Consider the following 16,407-nt stretch of genomic DNA (forward strand, 5'->3'; position numbering starts at 1 on the left):
ATGAAGATCGCGCAGAGAAAAGACCACATTGTACAGAGTTCAAGTGAGACAGCTTACAAGTCAGCTAAGCAAGGACCCAACACAGCCCAGGGCGAGGACGAGGAGAATGGGTTGGGTTAGCTGGTGGGTTCCCTGGTGGGCCTTCTGGGGAGGTGATGTTGTCTTTGGGCCTCATCTTCACGATCTGTAAAATAGGAATAGTGGTGCCCATTCACAGAGTTGCTGCACGATATGAATGAGGGTGGGCGTGTGAAGCCTAGGGGACGTGGTAAGTACCCAGCAAACAGTGATTTTCTTTAAGTGAAAGAAAGTTTTACTTTCTGCCATGTATTTCTGTATTATGTGCAGCTTTACTATAAATATGTATTATGATAATCAGAAAAAAGGAGGGGAAAGGTGCTTCCCAAAATACAAGGAAGTGTGAAAATTAATCCTCGATAAAGTTGATCAAACACTAAATACAAGGAAGCATATAGGTGAAATGCTGACAGATGATGCAAAGCCAGCTTTTTCCCCAGAGGTCGTGCTGTGGACTGAAGCGCCCACCCAGTCAGCTCCTTACTTGAAGCGGAGCCCACGTGTGCGGGGGCCCTGCACCCCGGCATGGGTGTCTGCCGCACCAAGAGCCTGCCACTGTCAGAGCCTGCGAAAGGGAACCCCCGGCCTAGCACAGAAGGGTAAAGCCTAGGTCCCCCGGAAGGTCCAGCTGCGTGGAGAACTTTCCCATGGTAACCTCCTGGGGTAAGGAGTGCTCTCTTTTCCGATGCCCCCAGAACTGGACGTCAAGGGGCTGTCTGTGTCACATAAGGAGAAAGGAAGCTTCAGAAAACAGCTGCTCCGCTCGACCAGTTCAGGCCATCCCGTGTGAATCATTCAGACCGTCAGACACTTTATACGGGAATTTTCCAAATACTCTGTGCTGCAGTGGGAAGAACGGGACTTGGATTCAGACGGGACTGATGTCACATCCGCCTCCTCTCAGCATTCAGGTGTGGTCACCTATAGTTCACCCAGCCACCTGCCTCCGCGCACGTGACTTAAGAACAGGGACAACACTACGTGCCTTTCAAACGTCTTTGCGCAGGCCCGATTCATATTTTCTTACAATTGCGCGCGATTCGAGGAGCAGTGCCTCCCAGACCGTTTTGCACGTGGACCACTTTGGCAAAGGAGATGACAGGACAGCGCCCTGCTCGCCTCCATCCCTCCTCGCCAGAACACTCACTTGCAACAAAGCTCATAGGTGAATCTTGAAAACGAAGCATTAAGCAAAAAAGCAAATACATACATATCTACTGGTGAGAAGGGCTGTGGAGAAACAATTAGATTAAAAGGGGAACTTTAGAAAATAATAAAAATGTAGAAAAAGTAGATCAGCAGTGAGCCTTGAAATCATTTAAAAATTAAAATGTTTAGTGAACTTCACATTATTAATATGGTAGAAAATGGGATATGAATTCAAATGATGTTCTTAAGAGAGAAATGTATTTTTTTTAAATAATAATTATGTACTGTGTATAACATACTCTACACTGAGACCAAGCCCAGTAATTCCTACATGATATATTTTACTTCTTATGATTTTATGTTTTAATAACAAGTAGTGAAAACCATTCCTTCCTATCACTCTTTATCAAAACTTCCTCATTAATTTCCTTCCATTTATTTTTATAAATGACTTTCAGGATCACTTTGTCACATTTGAAAGATAACATATATTTTGTAAGGGTGTTTTTTTTTTTTAATCCTCACCCCAGGACATGCTTACTGATTTTAGAGAAAAGGGAGGGAGTGATGCTGGGGGAGGAGGGGACATTGATGTAAGAGAAACATTGATTGGTTGCCTCTCGAACACACCCTGACCAGGGATGGAATCTGCAACCCAGGCATGTGCCCTGACCAGGAATTGAACCTGTGACCTTTCAGTTTATGGGATGACACCCAATCAACTGAGCTACTTGGCTAGGGCTATATTTCATAAAATTTTTCAATTATATTAGCGTAAACCTTCCCCTTGAATTTGGTGGCCAATATCCTTTTTCTCATTTCTAATTCTGTGTCTGTGTTTCCTTTTTGACAAAATAAATCAGTCCAAAACTTATGTATTCTGTTTTCTCTTTCAATAAAAAAAAAATTATTGGACTTATTTTTTTGATTTTACTTATTTTCAAAAAAAACATTAGTCAAATAAATACATACCACAACATTTAAATGCTAGGGAAAAAGCTAATAAATCTGGGTGATAAGGAAAAACAGGTGACAGAGAGTTCTATTTTGTACGATGGTCAGAAAAGCCCCCATCGGCAAGGAGTTCCTTTGAACAGGGACCTTAGAGCAGAGAGGGAGCTAGCTCCACGTGGCTCTCTGAGGGCAAAGTGGCCCAGAGACAGAGAATAGCATTGCCGAGGTCGTGACAGGGGGTACACTCGGTGGCAGACACACCGTAAGCAGGTCACATGGGTGGGGGGAACACACAAAGGTGAAGAATGTGAGGAGAAAGCGCTGGAGAGGCAGCACGGAGCCAGATTTTGTGGGGCATCCTAGGACACTGTGAGGACTTGGGAGGGTCTTAAGGACAGGAGTGTTACAGACTGAATCATGTCCCCCGAATTCACCTGTTGAAATGTGACCGTATTAAAGATGGGGCCTTTAAAGAGGTAAGTAAGGGTAATTACAGTCATAAGGCTAATCCAATGTGACTGGTGTCCTTGTAAGAGACACCAGAGACCCACGCGCACAGAGAATAGGCCACATGAGGACATAGCGAGGGGCAGAGTTCTGCACACCAAGGAGAGGGGTCTCAGGAGAAACCAATCCGGCTGGTACTGTGATCTTGAACACCCGGCCTCCAGAACTCTGAGAAAATATACTTGTGATGTTTGAGCCATCCACTCTTTGGGATTTTGCTCTGGTAGCCCTAGCAAACTAATACAAGGAGTGACATAATCTGACTTCCTTTTTTTTTTTCTTTCCAACCAGTCCTTTCTTCCCAGTCCCTTCCCTACGACTTAGGATGTCTTACAATAACTCTGCCAGAATCTTCATCTCTTACATCCAAGGATCTTGGGTTCCTTGGAATGGTCCAAACATGGACTAATTCTCTGTCATTTTCTGCCAATCTGGCATTTCCAATCTTGCATAAAATTCCTTCATGTTTCTGACATGGGGAGGCATCCTCTCAAAGTCTCCAGCACTGGTGTGTTCTTGCCCTATTTTATATTCAAATGGCCATTTCCCTGAGAATCTGCAAACATGGTATTATATACACACACTTCCTTCTTCAGCTCTCCAGGAAGTCTGGTGAACAGTCTTCTTGAATGAGTATTGGCTATAGCAGCAGATTTGTTGAAGATTTCTTGATGTAGCAAGGTTTTGCATTTAATAGTCTTTCTAGTTTATGAAAATCTTCTTACCTACCTGGTAATGAAGCAGCAGACAAGCAACATCTGGGCAGATATTTATCTTGTTAAGTTAAACATGCACCTGGCCCCTTAATTATCAACTGTAATTGACAACTTCATCATCGTAGAGCACTTTTCTGCCCGTGCCACAGTGGTACAAGTAATTAGGTAATAATTAATGATTCTTTAAGTGTATTATTTCCTGTGAGTTCAATTTTCACTGTATGTATATTTAAGGAGCAACAACCCTGTTTGTTTTACCCCTATAGACACATGTTAGGGTGAATGAAAATCGCCTTGCTTAGCATGGGTATCTCGGAGCATCATCTATAATCATATCTGACCTTTTTTCTACTCCATGGGGTGCTTGTTTTATTTTCCTTCAGCCTTAGCAAATGACCAGAAAGTTCTGAGCTGATTACAGACCCTGAGTAAATATACATTCACCAAGATACCTATCACCAGGCCACACGTAAGAAGGAAACAAGTAAAAGTACGACTAACCTTGAGAAAAGGATAAGTAAATTACGGTACATAATGAAACAAAATATCAGACAAACTTTCAAAATAATTCTAAAAATTGTAAAAATATAAAAAAGTTATCAAGTTAAGAAAAGGAACATGACATTCTCTGATTATCATGATAAAAAAATGTGCATGTTACTAGACTCCTAATGAAAGGAAAAGTTTAGGAATGCCCACAAATAAAAATTACCTGGCCAGGTACAGTAAAACGCGTGTGTTCTTCGCAAAGCTGCCTCGTTTACAGTCATAAACAGGCGCCACGTCCAAAAGATAGCGAAGGGCGCGCGCGCACCGCAAGTGACGTTCACCTTGAGCCTGTCCCCCAGGACCTTGTCCCGTTTCCTAGGAGCAGCTTTCTAGAAAGTTCGAACTTTCAGCAGTTTTTGTGTGCTGTTCCAAAGACAGCTTATGAGTTTATAAAAAACCTATGCATGTACAAACAATTCTTTTCATACAAGAGGCAGCGGTAATAGCACGCACGATGCTCCATACCTTGCTACTCTCACTCAGTATCTCTTGGAATAATTCCATGTCATTACATAGAAAGCTATCTAATTATTTTTAATGGTTATGATGGTTTATTATATGAATTCATTGTAATTTACTTAATCACCCTGTATTCATGTAGATTTAGGTTCATTTCAGCCTTTTGCTATTTGAAAGAATGTGCCAGGCCATAGCCAAAGTGATACATTTATAATGAAAATGAGATCAGGTTTCTGATTTGAAGATACCATTATAATGCTAAAATATTTCCCTTTATTTCCTCAGAAGTGTTTGTAAAGTAAAAAGGAGAATCAGAAATATAAACACAGAAACCATAAACATTGCTCTGTAGCAATATTATAAAAGAAAAACCCCACATATGTCTCTGAAGTTCATAGAAAAGAAATAAAAGTTAAATGAACTTATGTATCAAACCCTGACTTTATACACATCCCACTGATAAAAAGCTTGTTCACCTTTAAAGATTTATAATCAGAGATGTACGCTTCTGGGAATCAGAGTGGCTGGTTTCAGACCAACCCTCCCACTAACATCAACTAAAATGCTTGGGAATACGTCCTTTTAAATACGTATTTGAAGATATTGAGGAACTACAAAGGCAGTGAGGACTTGAGAAAACAAAATCCTTGGAAAGGAGGTTTACAAAAAGGTGAGCTTCTCATTAACTTCGTACCTTTTCTAATGAAGGAATTCGATGATTCCAAAGTGGTGGCTTAGAGTCAGGCTGAGCAAGGGTTTCCAACATTCCTATGAGACTTGGGGGAAATCACTGGAGGAGGTGTCCTAGAAAACACCCCAGGATTCCCACTGAGAGCCCTGAAGGACTGGTAGTGATAGAAACCAACCAGAAAGAGGCCATCCCTTACAAAGACCGAACCCAACTTCCTCCTGATTCAGTATCTGATTGAACTGAGATGATTCTATTGAAACAATTCTATCCCACCCTAACCGCTTACCAGAGGCAAAATAAGCCATCTCAAGGCAGAGATAATACCATCCAGAGCATCTCTGAAATGTCTTTATATTCACTAAAGGGATTTAGTCCAAACTGTTACATCAGGAAATAGAACCAGATGGTTTAAATCATGGGGGGGAAATAACAGAAATAGAACCACCGGTAATTCAATAACGGTTTGATCAGACATCGACTTTAAAAATAAGTCACTGATGTTGCTCCAGAAATGAGAGGACAAGATGGTCGATTGTATTAGAAAATTTTACATGTAAAACAAAAAACAAAACAGAAAACTGAAATGGAAAACAGAGGGGCCTGGACCTACAACAGCACTGCTGCCATCACATGGGATCTGCCATCAGAAGGCTAGGAATTGAAAGGCCAGAAGGAGCCCCACAATTGGAGCAACGCTAGCCTGTAGCAATTGGGTTAATTTATGTAACAAAAAAGCCCACATGTGTCTAACAGCATTATAAGTATATATCATATAGAGAGATAGAGATAGAGAGAAAATGTGTTAACTGGGAATAGGTCAGAAGAAAATACTAAAAGTGAGGCATTGCAAAAGGAGAAAAAGCAGAGGAAGAGACAGAAGACATAGCAAAAAATTTAACATGTGTAACTGTAATCTAGGAGACAATGTAAAAACGAATGGGACAGAAGCAAATCTGAAGTGGCGCTAGACAGAAATACTCTAAAACTGATGCAAGACATCAAGCCACAGGTTTAAGAAACACTACACACCCCGAGGAGGAAAATAGAAAGAAAAACACACCTACATTTATCACAGTAAAGCTGCTGAAAGAGAATATAAACAAGAAAAATGTGTTGGAAATAACTAGTGGAAAAAGGAAACATTTCCTTTAATGAAGCAAAATAAGAATCGACACTTGCTTCTCAATGAAAATAACTGAACCCAGCTGACAACGGAATAACACCTTCAAAGCACTGAGTGAAAATGCCTGCTGAACTTGAATTCTTCCCAGAAAAAAACAATTCCTAAAAAAATAAAGATATGTCAGACAATAAAAAGCTCAGGGAATTCAGCAACAGCAGCAGATATTGCAATAAATGGAATAACAAAATACTAAAGGAAAATGATCCCAGATTAATCATGGAAATGCAGAAAAGAATAAAAAGCAAACAGCAGGTCGATATGAGAGTGAATCAAAATAAATGTGATTGTACAAAAATAATTGTTCATAGGGATTAATTAGTATATACAATTAAAATATAACCATTCCAGGGTCTTTGCATTAACAGACAAGTGGTAAAAATACTAATTATGTTCCATTTTAACAAGTCAGCATTTGAAGATGACATGACTGTGTGTAGGAAGTTTAAAACCTTAAAGATAATTTGTAATGCCTAATCAATACACTTAACAAAATTGTTTTCTGCAAAAATTAATTATGTTTCTTTAGGCAAGCAACAGAAAATCAGAAGGACCATAGCGTACTAATCCCTATTCTGGACCAGAAGGCCCGGTTCAAACCGGTGACTGAAACTGTGCCTATCCGCTCACCAAACATCTCCAAGGCTCCATGGTTCCCACCAGTGGCTCTCGATGGCCCTTCAATGAAGTCTTTAGTGGCTCCAGCAGAGTCGAGTGCAGACTCTCCATTGGCCTTGGAGAAAGTCTAAACTCCTGGTGCAACTCTGCACAGTGAGTCTCCAGCCACACACACACCCGCCCTGTCCTCCCCACCAGAATAAAAGTCTTCCAAGTCCTTTCAAAGAGACATGTCCTCTCACCCCTCTGATGCTTACTGTGTGGCGGGAAGGTCGAGGGTTTCTCACCCTCAGCACGGCTGACATTTGGGGGCTGAATAACTATTTGTTGCAGGGGCCATGTTGTAGGATGTTTAGCAGCACCCCTGGCCTCTACCTACCAGCTTTTCCTTCCCCCAGGGTGTAACAACCAAAATGTGTACAGACATTGTCAAAAATTCCTTGTGGGGGGAAAAAAATTGAGGGGAGGGGAGCAGGGAGCAGGCCCCAATTACATGTGTCTGAGCAACTGGGAGAAGGAATGGAGTGTCCTTCAGAAAAGCCCCTGTAGACACTTAGCCCTGAATCCACGCGGCTGTCAGAAGTCACAGCAATTTCCGCTTCTCTAAACACACCCGCAGCCCTAGCGGACCCGGTGCTGCTCTGCAGGAGTGCACACGTGCACGTGCACGTGCACACACACTTGCACACACACACCCCTCCCCACTGCTCTATAGAGAATGCTCTTACCCCCATTTGCCTAATTTCAACTCCTCCTTACAACTTCAGGTTCGATGTCCCTGCGGCATCCCAGCGCCAATACCCCCGCCATATTCAGACATGCAAGTGACCAAACAAAGGGTGCATCGCGCAGTGCACACGGAGAGGCTGCCAGCGGCCGAGCAGAGCCGCGGCAGCCTTCACCGGTAGCAGGCGAGAGCTGTTAGACCAAAGCGTGATCTTTAGGTTCCGGAACTGATTGGATTATAAGGCTGCAGGAAAAAGGAGGGAACTGTAAAAACAAGAGTAGACTGGGCTGGGAGAAGGTGGCAAGAAGGAAAAAGCGAGTTCAGCCTTTAAAACGGTAGTTTGAGGTTCCAGGGAACAGCCCAGTGGGGATGAGAAACACATGTGAGGGCCCCAGATGCGAGAACGGAAGCTGTTGCTGGGCCTCCTTTCTGGCCCAGAGTTAAATATACGCTCGTAGAGTCCCGAAGTTCCTGCGGACCCCACAAACCCCTCTCCCTCCTTGCCACCCCCATCCCATACCAACCCCCCCCCCCCCCCCGCCATGCGCACACACACACGTGTCCTCGGCCTTCAGACTCACGCAAAAGCTGCTGCTGGAAGAAACCTAGTTTTTCAATGGGGTGGAGAGGCAGAGAAAAGTGGGGGAATGAGGAGGACAGTGGCAGCTGTCCCCAGACCCCTTCTCCACTCACCAGGAAAGGACCTCTGCGGAGCCCATCAATGAGGCACTTTAACCCGAACACCTGCTGCCATCTAGTGGCTTGTTCTTGTAACTGGTTGAATTGCTACCTGCTGTGAAGACCAAAGCTGGAGAAGGCAGCCAGAGAGGATGAACCAGGGCATTAGGGAAGCAAGCAGAGGGGTAATGGGCGGACCATGCATTCATCTTCTGGGACCCAGGATTCATGCTTTCAGCTTGGCCCCGCACACCTGAACTACATGCAGGCCGCCCACTGGCGGTCCCCCATGGGCAGCGGCCCCTCTCCAGGGAGATGGGGCTTCTCAGAGCCACATCACGGCCCTGTGATCCTCCTCGGACCCCTGGTCCCCTTTCTTTGCCTGATTAGAAGATCCCTCAGGTCTGGTTAATGTTGTCCCTTGCTGACGTTTTTGTCCTGATTATTAGCAGCCTCATTACTAGCGCCTGGGTATAGTGTTTCGTATTTGAAAATCCAACAAGCTCTTAATTAGAGAAGCAACAGGAAGAGATATTAAGCTGCATTAATGCCTCTGAAAACCCAGCACAGCTAAAAGAAAGATCATTGCATAGATAACAGCGCGTTGGAAATTACGGAACAGCTTCCAGTAAATAACTAAACGGACATTCCCAGAGAGAGTCGACTGTAGTTAGTGAATATCTGTTGCAAAGTGCAGCTCTTAATAATGTGCCTGTTTCTCAGCCCTGCGGGAGGCAAATAACAAGAGTTGGGATTTCCACTTCAGATCATGATTCTGGTCCAATTTTAAGGGCCCCACACCCTGCAATAATGAACCTAATAAAAGTTTGTCCTGGGCATAATCCCTTCACCGTCAACTCCCAGAAGAGTCCTAAGATGCTTTTTCTTTCCAAGGAATGCCACAAAATGACCTTAAGTCAGGTTATGAGATAGACCCTGCAATAGATTGTTTGCAGAAAATGGCCACAATTATTTCCTTCCCTGTATTTATTCCTTGAGTCTGGGCCCACTTGTCCTGTCTAATAAGATGCTGTGGGTAACACTTGCCACTTCTGTGTCTGGGACTCATGACACTTTGCATTCTTCAGCTCAATCTCTGGGAACCCCTCCCGCGACCAAGCAAAGCAGCCCAGGCCAGCCTGGAGCAGCAGGTGGTCATTGGAGGAAGCACTGACACAGGTGGGAGAGGGCCCAGCCAGAAGAACCAGCTGGCTGGTTCCAGCCCAGACCTCCAGAGTTCAGGCCGGTGAACGCAATCAGCGGAGAGTGTGGTCAGACTCTACGTTTTGGGGGGACTTGTGACGCAGCGATAGCTCACTGATAAACATTACAACCAACTCGCATCTCAGAAAGTTGCCATTTCCTGTCTGAACAGGAAATCATGATACCAAAAAAGGGGGCGCATGTGGAGGGACAGGCCAGATGGAATTGTGGCAGCTGGGCCATCTCACGTCGCCAGTCCCTCCTGCTGTCCCTTCGGAACCCCCAGCCCTGGCCTTAAGGAACTCTGATGGACCAGTACACTCTGGGTCAGCAGAGGTGAAATTTTAATAAGCTGCTATTGCTGTTGATGCCACACCTACCTGAACCTGTTCCTCATTTATTCCACACCTAACTTGTTGTAACAGTTGATGTTTTCTTTCTCTAGATTTATTTCTACTTCAGTGTACATTATTGTCTACAATCAGACGAAGTATTTTTTAATGCCACTTTCAACATATTGCTCCCTGCTCAAAATCATTCCAAATCTCTCTATTCCCCTTCTGCATTAAAAAAAAGTCTCTAAAAACAAAAGTAGCAATATAAACTTTCTAATTAATAAATTGGGCTTATCAAAATTTTAAAAGTCTGTTCTTCTAAAGGGACTATGAGGAAAATAAAGAGAAGCTCATAGGCTGGGGGAAAATATTTGTAAATCACATTATCTGATGAAAAATGTGTAGGAAGAATTGCTTTTAACTCTTACAACTCAATAAGAAGAAAGCAAATGACCCTTTTAAAAAGTGGGTAAAAGGTGTACCCAGACATTTAAGCAAAGGAAAGGTATGAGTAGCAAATAAACACATGAAAAGGTATTTGTCAGCATAATTCACTACAGAAATACAGATTAGGCTGCAGTGAACGTCACTGCACAGAGATCAGAAAGGCTTAAAAAACTACCCATACTGAGTGCCGGCGAGGATCCCTAGCAACTGGACCTCTCCTCCGTTGCTGGTGGCTGTGCAAAAGGGCGCAGCCGCTTCGGGAAACAATCTGACAATTTTTACGCAGGGTAGGGAGGCTTATTACCTAAACTTCACTCCATTTGCACCTTAAAATTGTATACAGACTTTAAAATAACTAATTATAAAGGCCAAATTAAAATATTAACCCTCCTGAAAACAGATAAATATAAAAAGACAGGATCTATTCAATGGTAGTATTCACTTACATAAAAACAAGTACAGTTTAAGTTGGATAAAGACAAGAAAAACTGAACGTTTAATGTTTACAGCTGTCAAACCTCTGTTCCCTGCAGCACTCCCCCAGCCCTAAGTCACTACTAATCTACTTTCTATCTGCAGAGATTCCCTCACTCCGAACATTTCATTCGGGGGAACCATATTCTATGTGGCCTTTTGTGGCTGGCTTCTTTCACTTAACAAAGTTTTCGAGGTCCATCCATGTCATAGCAGGTATCCTTATTTTATCCCTTATATGTCCAAATAATACGGTATTGTATGAACATACTGCATTTGTTCATTCATCAACCGATGGATATCTGAGTTGTTTCCACCTTTTGGCTACTATGCATAATGCTGCTCTAAACATTCATGTACACGATTTATCTTTATTTTTCCTTGTGCAGGCACATAAAGCTATAAATCCTCCACTAAGCACTGCTTTAGCTGCATCCCGTAAGTTTTTGGCATGTCGTATCTTCATTTCTACTCATCTCAAAGTGGTGTCTGACTTTCTCTTTTGATTTCTTCTTTGACCCGTAGGTTATTTAGGAGAATCTTGTTGAATTTCCACAGATTTGTGAGTTTCCTGTTTTTTTTTTCTTGCTATTGATTTCTAATTGTACTCCGTTGTGACTGGAGAGCATATTTTGTATTATTTGTGTGTTTTTAAATGTATTGAGGTTTAAGCCGTGTCCTGAAATGTGGTCTGCCTGGAGAGTGCCCCACGGGCGCTGGAGGAGAGTGCGTACTCTGCTGCTGGGGGGTGGGGAGCTCTGCAGATGTAGTCAGACCGACTTCGCTTTACAGTGCTGTCTGCGTCTTCTACTTCCTTATTGACCTTCTCGTTGTTCTAGTCACTACTGAAAGTGGGATACCGAAGCCTCCAACTGGGATTGTTGAATTGTCTATTTCTCCCTGCATTCCTGTCAGTTTTGCTTCATTTACCAAATTTGGTGTTCTGTTATTAGGTACATATGTGTTCATAATTGTTACATACGTTTATTCCTGATTGATCGACGCTTTATTTATTCTACATTCGTTATGTCTGTTTTATCTGATATCAGAAGGGCCATGTTAGCTTTCCAGGGTGAAGCTACAGTCGGCCGGGCATAGAAAGGTGAACAAAACACGCCCTGCCTGGGACAGCTTACAAGCAACAACAGAAGGTTTTAGCTCTGAAGGCTAGGAGGCCCATTAGATCAAAGGACAGTGTACATCTAGGACACTGGAGAATGAGTCTGACGGCCACAGGAGGAGAGCCTCAGATCCCAGAAAGGCCCATTTGCCCTTGTCCCCAGGCCATCTGCCAGGTGGCCACAGGTGTTCACTGCCAGCAATGACAGGGACGTGCCTCCTCCTAGTGCACAGCAAGCACCCTTGGGACACTAGAGGGGCCCCGCTGTGCACCAGGGGCCTACATGAACCCTTCACTGCCTGGAAGGTTATTTGGAAAACCTAGAGGGTGTTCCGAGATTTCACATATGGGCTTTGAAGTGTTTGAAAAACGCTTGGTGGTCGATGCCATGGTGTAAGGTGACCGTCCACGACGAGAACTCAGTGGGAACGAGGCTGACCAGAATCTGAGTCTTCGGAGGTAAAGGACTAGAGCTGGGGGCAGAAAGGTTGAACCGTCACCTGTCCCCAGGGGTCTGCTTTTGGGGAACTGGAGGGAAAAATAAACTTTGACATTAACTGAATTCATCTAATTTTCTATTACGTATTCTCGTTGTCTGTGCTTCTTCCCTAGAATGTAAGGGCCGGTAATAACAGGGCTTCGTCATATTTGCTGCTGTGCTCCCAAGGCCTGGAAGGGTGCCGGACCCTAGAAGGTGCTTGTCAACCTGTGTTTGTGGAATGAATGAGTATCTCTAATGAGCTCAAATCTTCAAGGCACGATTTCCCTGAGTCTGAAACTAGACGTCATCTTTCCTGAGCCTCTTTGATACTATGTGTTTTTGTCTGGATTCCCTAGAAGAAGAGCCTAAAAAGAAGACTCTGGAGCAAGCAACTTACCGAGGGGGAGCCCTTGGGAGAAAGTGGCAGGGAATGAGGGAAGCAGGGAAGAGGCAGAGGAGGGAGCAAGGGGAAGGCGTCTTTTCAGCAGAATCAGCCTTCTCCTGACTGTGGCTTGTACATCGCACCACAAAAATTGTCTCTTCCAGAGGCAAAGGGGCTGGCCAGTCAGTTACTGGCCCTGGGCCACGCGGATGGGAAGTGTGGAGGGACAATTGTCAGGACAAGGGGGCAGGTGTACGCCATCAGCAGCCCACACCTGGGGCAGCTGGACCAGTGAAGGAGCCCTGAGGTGCACCAACAGCATCTGCTGGAGCACACCTCCCAGTTTGCCCTCTTTTAGCTGTTTATTATCTTCCCTACAATCAACACACTCCTTGAGATCAAGATCCTTATCTCTTTCCCCTTCCCTCTCCCCAGAGTAGGGGAAGGAGGTCCAAGCAAACACAGGCAGGAAAATCTGAGGAATGAATGAATGAATGGATGAATGAGTCTTACAGTGAAGGGTGAAAATTCTTAGGCCACATATTCACTGCCTGGATGCCACCGAACACACGTTGCTCACATCTGTGTGGCCTTTAGAAAAAAATTTTGATCAGTGTGGATGAAAGGTGGGGTATGCATAAGTTAAGTGATGAAAAGTAACTTCACAGGGTGGCATGGCATTGCCCCATCCCCCCAGGGATCCGCCCTTTCAAAGAGCTGATCACAAATTCCTAACTGGGTGGGCCCTGGTGGGCAGTGCCTCAAGCCTGTAACTTCTTTAGTAAAAAGTTTTTAAGCCAGCCCTGTCCTTTGTCCTCAGTGCATCTCAGATGACACACCTTTGAAACAGGAGAAGTAATTCTCCTTTCCAGACCCCTCAAGGCCTAACCGCCCTGGAGGAAGCACCTAATCTTGTTAATTATCCCGGAATCCAATCCTCACGGTGGTTTCCTTACTCCCTCCTTATTCCAAACCTGTAAAAAACACTGCAAAACTGCCATTCTCGGGAGCATTTGTGAGCTTGCTTCAGGGCATGTTGTCAGTTTGGGCTCAAATAAAATCATTAAAATTGTCTACAGGTTTGGACGCTTTTACTTCAAAATCAAGGTGGGGGGGTGGGGGAAGTGTTTTTTGTCTACAGGATGCAAAGGGTTAAATCAGCTATGCAATCCCCTCTAGGCCACATTCTTTCCACCAACGATTTAAGATATAAGTTCCTTCTCCTGGGGTTAATTATAGTAAATATTTTAACTTGCTCTTGCGGGTCATTATCGCCTGTATGAGGCACCAGGTGGAAACCAAGAGCTCCCGTGATTTCCGGAGTGGAGCACTGTGCGGCCCTTGCTGGTAACCGAGTGACCAGCAGAGGGCAGTGCACACCCGCGCACTGGCTTTCCGTCCAAAGAAGTCAAGATTCAGAACTTGCCTAGACACATTTTGACTGGAGAGAGAATGTGCTCTCAACTGCGGAGACTTTATATTTTCTGCTGCCTCATCAGCTTGCCATTCAGGTTCAATGTCTGCTTGTGTCATGACCTGCTTGAAGTATTTCTCTGCTTGTGATGCAAGTGATGAGGATGTGGGGCTGCTAGGCCATTAGCAGAGCCCAGGAGACCTACCTTCCTTGCAGGGGGCCTGCCCTGGGGCCGTGGTGTCGCTGGGAGGCTTGGGCAGCCTGGGTCTCACGCAGGCCCACAGGGGGCTCTGACCTGTCCTCAGAACCCAGTGTGTGTGGTTGCATCCAGGTGCAGGGCTCCAGCCAGCCTGGGGCTCTGGTCAAAGCCGAGGATGAGGGCATCCTGGGGCCGGCGCTGCCTCTGACATTTTGATGTCCTGAGTGAGTCCTATAAGACAGTTTCCTTCAAGTTGCCTGAAAATATAATTCATTCCATCGTCAGCCTCGTCCCTTCTGCTCTACCCCTTTCATGCCAGTGAAGGGGCTTCTTTGCAGAAAAATAACTCTTATCCTTAACTCATAGTCTTAGTCCCAGGTAGCCAAGCACATAGAACTTACTCGATGTGCTGTGAACACCTCTCCTATGATGTGCAAAGCCCAGTGTGGCCTCGGTATGGAATTTTATAAGAAAACATCAGAGGCTCGTGGAAAACATTCCAGAAGAAAGTGATGAAGTCTTGGCTAATACTTCTTTCTCTGTTTCTAATGTTATTTCTGCCCTCTTTTCTTATCCTTTTTGCTCATTAACACTCAGGCTCAACAGTGAACTCTCATGGAAAAGTTTGCTTACCAGACCCTCTGCCGGCTATAGCAGATGCCTCTACCAGCCAGGATACTCCATGTCGCAAGAGACTGAAAACTTAACACCACATCAGGCAGTGTGGAAACTGACCAGGAGCATTTGGGGGGTGCAGCTAAAGGGGAGGTTAAGTTAGAGATGCTCTCAGTTTGGGGTGCACGTAAGTACTGTACTGTTGCTTCATTATAGAGTTAGATTATTACTCTCCACCCAGGAATACCTCTGTGTGTCGCTCAGCATTACATACAAAGGCGGAGGGCCAGAGATCACATTATAATAGGAAAGTGTCCTACAGTGTCAGAGTCATGGTGGAGAAACAAGTTGGACATGTACGGGGCCAGGCAAAAAGTGGCCTAGAATAACTAATACAAATATCTTTTTCTGGATTTTATAATATGTACAATGGTTGTCATTCTTTTTTTAAAAAAGCCCTCGTTATTATATCAATCTTGAATGTAAATGTTTGCATTTCATTGAAGAGCTGTGCCTCAGTCAGCCTCAGATGCATGAGCCAGCCCAAGACCCCGCGCCCCAGCAGGTACCGTGTCTCGGAACTGTCTGTGGTGCTGGAAACTGCATTCACTTGCCCCTCTCCATGGTACCTACTGCATCAGCACGTCTAGGCCAAATGATCCTGCCTGGAGAGGAAGCATCGGGATTACCAACTGAGGTCACGGTTAATGCAAAGGAATGGGTGCTTTGCCCATGCAGTGACTGTCTAGAGGGAAGAGGGGTGAAGAGAAAACCACAGGTGACTCCCAAGTGTCAGGGAAACCCAAAAGACAGGGGTACCAAGGGAGTATCAGCTCAAGAAAAGCATTGACCGCCAAGCCATGCCTGAGTCTAGACCAAGGGTAGGGAGGAGGGACCGGTGAGGAGGGTGAAGTAGCAAGAATGGCGCAGACTGGGGGTGCCGGCTTTCTGAAGGGAAAGAGAGAATGAGAGGAGGGGGTGGGCTGAGAGGAAGCCTGGGGCCAGAACGAAGACCCTGCCCGTTGAGTTAGTGGAGGACTGACTGAGGCTGAGACTTCACTCCCACATCCCCAGGGATGTGAGTCGGAATCGATGTGAACGACGGTGTTAGACCAGTCTTCTGGCGTCCAGGAGGATGTACGGCCGACTTTCGGAATCTTGTTTTAGTTTGCTTGTTTCTGCTTTGGATGTGCTCTGTTTCTTTGGAAGTTGGGGTTGTTTGGACAGCAAGAGAAGGTCAGTGTCTGGCCCCAATGAATGAATTTATTCCAGCTTCACTGGCCGAGGCAGGGCCCCCAAAGGTTGTGGGCGCTGCAGTGGGAGCTGAGATCTAGCAGGCAATGGGATCTAAGGAGTCGATTCCCATGAAAAACGTGAGAAATGCAAGGACCACACCAGGGCCAGGGAGGGTCAGGACAGATACATGCTTTT

Source organism: Desmodus rotundus, chromosome 6 (assembly GCF_022682495.2).
Source record: "Desmodus rotundus isolate HL8 chromosome 6, HLdesRot8A.1, whole genome shotgun sequence".
Lineage (NCBI taxonomy): Eukaryota > Metazoa > Chordata > Mammalia > Chiroptera > Phyllostomidae > Desmodus > Desmodus rotundus.